The 6,168-nt window shown below is 40.8% G+C and overlaps 1 long non-coding RNA gene across 1 annotated transcript; it reads left to right on the top strand.

Annotated features, from left to right (window-relative positions):
• The first annotated feature begins 6 nt into the window (after nucleotides 1-6).
• On the top strand, nucleotides 7-1,780 carry LOC119364112. Its single transcript, XR_005174675.1, has 2 exons — nucleotides 7-699; nucleotides 1,327-1,780. It is a non-coding gene; the product is annotated as an uncharacterized LOC119364112 (long non-coding RNA).
• Nucleotides 1,781-6,168: the final 4,388 nt, after the last annotated feature.

The raw sequence follows: 6,168 nt of genomic DNA, 5'->3' as shown, positions 1-6,168 counted from the left end.
AGGCCGCCCCGGCGCCACCGGTCTTGGATCCGGCCGCCGCGCTGCCTGCCTCTGCTCCTCACTTCTCTGCCTCTGTGCCCGCACGAGGGGATGCCAAGCCCTCGTGCTCCTCGATCGTCAGCCATAGGGGAGCCACCCGCGCACCTTCCCTTCCTGTCTTCCTCTCCTTCCTTCTCCCTCACACCCTCTCTCTCTGTTCTCCTGCAGGTACCCTCCATGGCCATCATGGACAGCAGCCATGCGGCAGGAGCTCGCCACCGAAGTCCCCCGAGCACCGTACGCCCCGAATCTGGCCGGGAGACGAGGCCGAGCCCTCGCGCCCAGATCCGCTGCAGCAACCTGGAAGTTCGCCGCCGCCACCTCGGGCGGTTCAACTGATGCACCGCCGCCCTCACCTCCCTCCCTGACAGACGCGTCGTCGTGACTCCACCTCCTGGCTGGACCACCGCGAGCCTCCACCTCCCGGCTTCCCGGTGCTGCCCCGTTGGCCTCCTCTCGTGGCCCCGCTGTCTTCCCCATGTGAGCCAACCAGGCCAGACGGCCACCCCGGCAAGCACTCATCCTCGTGTTCGCTTGGTGGAGACTAGGAGGAGCGGCAGAGACGCCGCCCCGAGGCAGAATCCCTGCCTCCGCTTGGTTCCGTCCACAGCAGCACACCACATCTCCCCTGTCGTCCACCTGCCATGTTCATGTCCACAGGTGACCTTCTCTCCAAACATGTGCTGACCTTCCTCCTCCTGTTGCTTTCAATTCCCCTCTTAGATGATTGAACTCTGTCTCATGGAGTAGTAGAACTGCCGGCATGTCCTACTCCCATGCCACGATGAGAAACCAACTCATGCAATTTTGCAGGGTATTGGTGAAGTCCAGAATGAATGTGGATTAAGGTTCAGGATGTGCAGTATTTGTTTAGTACATTCAGAGTGTTTCCCCCCTGTTTTTTATTTCTTAGCTTCTTCATAGATTATTGGAAAATTTCCGTGACCAACATTCCATCATCTGAAGCTTATAGTCTCATGTGCGTACTAAAAAAACACATCTTGATCAGTATATTCTGCATCTGTGTGAAATTATATGAAAAGGGATGAACCATGCAGTGTTACCGGTTCAAGTTGAGTTCTCCCTGTAGATACTTCAATTTGTTTTCCCAAGTATTCAGTTCTGTATATATTTTGTGTGATGATGCATCTCCCTGGATCAGTGCCAGACTTTACAAACACGGATGCTTTGGAAAATAACAAAATAACATGTTTTGATACACCATGGTGTCCGTTTCTTAGACCTTGATCTCAATCTCTTATGGTGCTTCGTTTCCTGCCCCCACAGCTTCCATTTCAGCCATTGAAGCTGTAGATGGAGCGCGACATGCAGCAGTGTCGCCCCAACAAGCATGCAACGCCGACGACGACAGGGTGTGGCGTGTGTCTGTCCGGCATGCTGGGCATGGTGCCGAGGGGCAGCAGTTTGAATTGGCTGTGGGTTAAAATTCAGGTAATGCTATTGTCTGGTGGCAAAGGATCATGCAGGCTATTTCGTTACTGAAAAAACGCGTGACGCAAGGAATAAGATTTTTTCAATAAACTCCTACTCTTATTCTTTTCCCCTTCGACTTTCTCTGCCATGGATGTGTGCATGCGTGCTATGTGCGTGAGTGCGCTACAACAATTTGTGTAAAAGAAACATTTTCAATTGGGCAAAATTAGTTGATGGTTGTCGAAGTTCAGACATTTGTATTGGTGACCTTCAGTAATTATAGAATGAGAAGTAGTGTGTGCCGTCTTGTGCCCACAAGGTGTTTGTGCTTGTGTGCCACTGGCTGCTACACACTCTGTGTTACTGCTGTTGCTTTAACTTTTACATTTTTCAATGACTTGCAAACAAGTTTTTTCCTTTGGATATATGCAATCCAGTACACTTGTTCTACTAAGTAGCAGGGTAGGTGCTTCTTAGCGGCCAAGCATGTGGAATCATTTTGCTGATTTCACTTGATGGCATGTACAGAAGTTCAAATAGAAAAAACGGGAGATCACTAGGGAAAATGCGACAAAATCCATGGAACAAACTTGAGCAATTCAACTAGAAAATACAAAAAGATAAAACAAAAAACAATCGCTTTTGAAAAAACAAAACACTTTGGGTGTCCAATAAAAGAGAGTTGAACACATGAAAAATATCAATTGACAAGTGAACCTTGTGAATCCAAGGTTTTACAAAAATGTTTCATTGTAAAATATCAAGTAACTAAAGTGAGCAGTAAAAATATATGAGAAAAGGCAAAAATTGAACACTTGTTTAAAAAATAGAAGTTCAAATTAAAATGGCGGAGAAGTTCTTTGTTAATTATAAAACTGGAAGTTCAGAGGCTGTTCTATTCCCTGACAGTAGTAGCAAAAATTCACAAACCAAACAGACAACAAGAAAGGAATGCCTTATTGAGAAAACATAAGCTAACTTCTAGCACCGCATCTCATGGCCGAGGTCGTCGCAATCCCAGGGTTGCTTGTAGCGGCGGCGGATGGGGCGGCGTCGTTTGGGGAATGCCACGAATAAAAAGTAATGATGTTAGCAAAGAAAGATTGGATAAATTAAGTATGTCATTTAGGAACATGAATGAAAGTTTGCTTTTGCATAATTTTAATATGTGGGCACCCATTTTGCATATAGTCGACGAGAAAATCATATACGAAAAACCAGAAAGATAACAAGAAAAAGATGTAAGAAAAACCTTGAAGTTCAACTAGAAGAGCGAGATAAGTTCATGACGCCCTTCGGAGGAGCATGAGTCTTGGGTGTGTGCGTCTTGAGTGTGTGCTATTCGTGTGGGTGCCCACATGCGTGTCTACGACACGTATGTGTGCTCCGAGTAGGTCTATCATAGGGTTTTTTCATATCTAAAAAGTACATGTTATAAATAGTTAACAAAATGTTAACCAAAAACAAAACTAATGCAAAATGGCCTAAAGAATAAGCCCACCCCCTTCGGAAGTTCAGCGATAAAAACCTAGAAGTTCAAATTAAAATAACGAAGAAGTTCAAAGTTTTCACGTAACCAAAAAGAAGTTCAGGTAGATAACTGCCAGAAGTTCACCTACTACACGGTGTGAGAAAATTACAAACGAAAATACATCACAGAAGTTCAACTTAAAACAGCAGGACGTTCAACTACTACACTGAATGAATTTTAGATGAAAAACTTATAAAACTATCACGAGTATGAAAAAATGATTCACACGGGAAAGTTGTGTGTTTACAGAAGCTTATTCATGTGCATCAGAAGTTCAAGTCAAACTAACGGGGCGATTCAGCGCTTATTCTTGAAAAAGAGGAGAAAATTATACATGCTCTGTAGGTCAAAAGTTTGGCTTTAATTTATGTTTTGTGAAGGTCAAAATGTTGTGTTCGAGAACGTCAAGTGTGTTATCTCAGCAAGTTCAATATAGATTTGAACATGCAAGGTAAAACATGCAAGAAAACAAAAAGGGAGAAGTTCAATCTCTAAAGATGACTCGGTTCAACGTGTAAACCAATGTTGAAAAAAAACAAAAAGAAAATTAGAAGTTCAATTTCTAAAGATGAAGCGGTTCGATGTGCAACCCAATGTTGAAAGAAAACAAAAAGAAAGGAGAAGTTCAATTTCTAAAGATGACGTGGTTCGACGTGCTAAACAATGTTGAAAGAAAATAAAAAGAAAAGGAGAAGTTCAGTTTCTAAAGATGACGCGATTTGATGTGCAAGCCAATGCAAAAACACACACAAAAATGTTGTTTTGGTGTCTTAAAATATTTTTATTCATAAAAAATGACTAAGAAATAAAACCAAGAAGAGCATATTAAAAAGGTGGAGAAGTTCGATGATTATAGAAAACTCAGATTTTCCTCGTTATTAAAAATACGTCAGAGTGAAAACAACAAGAAGTTCAACATGAAAACAACAATAAGTTCAATTACTACACTGAATGAATTTAGGATGAAAAACTTTAAAATCATCGCGAGTATGAAAAAATGATCAACACGGGAAAGTTGCGTGTTTACAACAGCTTTCCATCGGTATATCACTTGCTCAATTCTGGTGAGTGGGTGGAGAGCTGCGAGCCAAAAAAACACGTGAAAAACAGAGTGAAGTTCAGGCAGAACTGCCACAGAAGTTCAAGTACTTCACGCAATGCATTTTCGACGAATCTGTTTTGCGATAAAGGCAGAACGAGTGATCTCGCCGTTTCTGAAATTACTTTAAAATTGCTGGGATTTAGAGAAAACCATCAACATGAAAAAGTTTTGCATTTTTCATAGCTTTTTAACGCTATATTATTTGCCCCGTTCCGATGAAGTTTGTAGAAATTACGGCGAAAAGACCTTTTTAGCTATTTTCATAATCAACGTAAAACCACAATGAATTTGGAGAAACAATATATACCAAAAAGTTTCGCATTTGTTCAGGCTTTCCAACGCCATATCATTTGCTACGTTCGGACGTATGATTAAAAAATTATCAAAAATACAAACTTGGTACAAATTGTACCGTTTTCTAAATTACTCTTAAACTATTCAAAATTAGAAAAAAACTTTCAACATGAGAAAAAGGCGCATTTTCATAAGCTTTCCAACGCCATATCATTTGTCTCAATTGGATTAGGCGTTTAGAAATGGCAACGAAAATACGAAGTCGGTTGTTCGGTTTGCGAAAATTTACGATTTTCCACATTACTCTTTAACCATAGGGAATTAGAAAAAACTTTCAACATGTGGAAGGAGTGGTTTTACAGCAGCTTTCCAACTCCATATTATTTTCCTCATTCCGATAAACAGTTTAGAAATGCGATCGGAAATACGATTCACATTTTTTGTATGAAGAAAAAACGGTTTTCAAAACTGCTCTTAAATCACTTACATTTTGCCCAAATTTGAAGTTGGGTCATGATACTAATGTCCATAGCTTTCCAACGGTTTATCGGAAGCCCCATTTGGGCAATGTTGACGGAAGTTCAACCTAGCACTATGGGAAGTTCAGGTCGAACAAATCAGGCAGTAAAATTGCAAAAAATGCAATTTCATCACGACCCGAGAGCAAAATCCGCAAGTAAGAGAGATTTTTATTTAAAACCGGTATTTAGTTGCTAAAAAACTTTTCTAGATTACACTAACATCATATAGAACACTACTAACCAGAATAATTCGCGGGGGAAGCCATAGTTGCAAAGATAGCCCGAAGGTCGGATAGTACAGAGGGAAGTTCAGGCGCGTGTACAAACAAAAATACATCGCAGAAGTTCAACGTGAAAATAGCATGAAGTTCAACTACTACGCTGAATGAATTTCAGATGAAAAACTTTTAAAATCGTTACGAGTATGAAAAAAATGATCAACATGGGAAAGTTGCGTGTTTACAGCAGCTTTCCATCGGTATATCACTTGCTCAATTCCGGTGAGTGGATGGAGAGCTAAGAGCAGTGGATAGAGATATACAAGAAAATAAAAGCACGTGAAAAATAGAGTGAAGTTCAAGTACACGTGCCGAGAAGTTCAGGTTCTTCACGCAATGCATTTTTGAAGAATCAGTTTCGCGATAAAGGCAGAACGAATGATCTCGCCATTTTCGCAATTAGTTGAAAATGGCTAGGAATCAGAGAAAATCATCAACATGAAAAAGTTACGCATTTTTCGTAGCTTTTCAGTGGTATATTATTTGCCCCATTCCGATAAAGTATGTAGAAATTATTTTCCATTTAGAAATTACATTGAAAATATGAATTCAGCTGTTCGGTTTGCGAAATTTTACGATTTTCAAAATTACTCTTTATCCATAGGGAATTAGAGAAAACTTTCAACATGTTGAAGGAGCGGTTTCGCAGCAGCTTTCCAATGCTATATTATTTACCTCATTCCGATAAATGGTTTAGAAAAGCGATCAAAAATACGATTCACACTTTTTGTATGAAGAAAAAACGGTTTTCAAAACTGCTCTTAAACCTCTTACATTTTGCCAAAAATTTAACCTAGATCATGATATTGGTGTCCATAGATTTCCAACGGTATATCGCAGGCCCCATTTGGACACATTTTAGATGAAGTTCAACCTAGTACTCGGGGAAGGTCAAGCGCGTTACTCGGGAAGTTCATGTTGTGATCAGAATATTATTCTGATCCCGTGATGAGAATAGCGTTTATGTGT

Source organism: Triticum dicoccoides, chromosome 2B (genome assembly GCF_002162155.2).
Source record: "Triticum dicoccoides isolate Atlit2015 ecotype Zavitan chromosome 2B, WEW_v2.0, whole genome shotgun sequence".
NCBI classification, from domain to species: domain Eukaryota; kingdom Viridiplantae; phylum Streptophyta; class Magnoliopsida; order Poales; family Poaceae; genus Triticum; species Triticum dicoccoides.
Note: the sequence above shows the minus strand (reverse complement) of the source record. Positions and strands in the feature narration are given on the sequence as shown.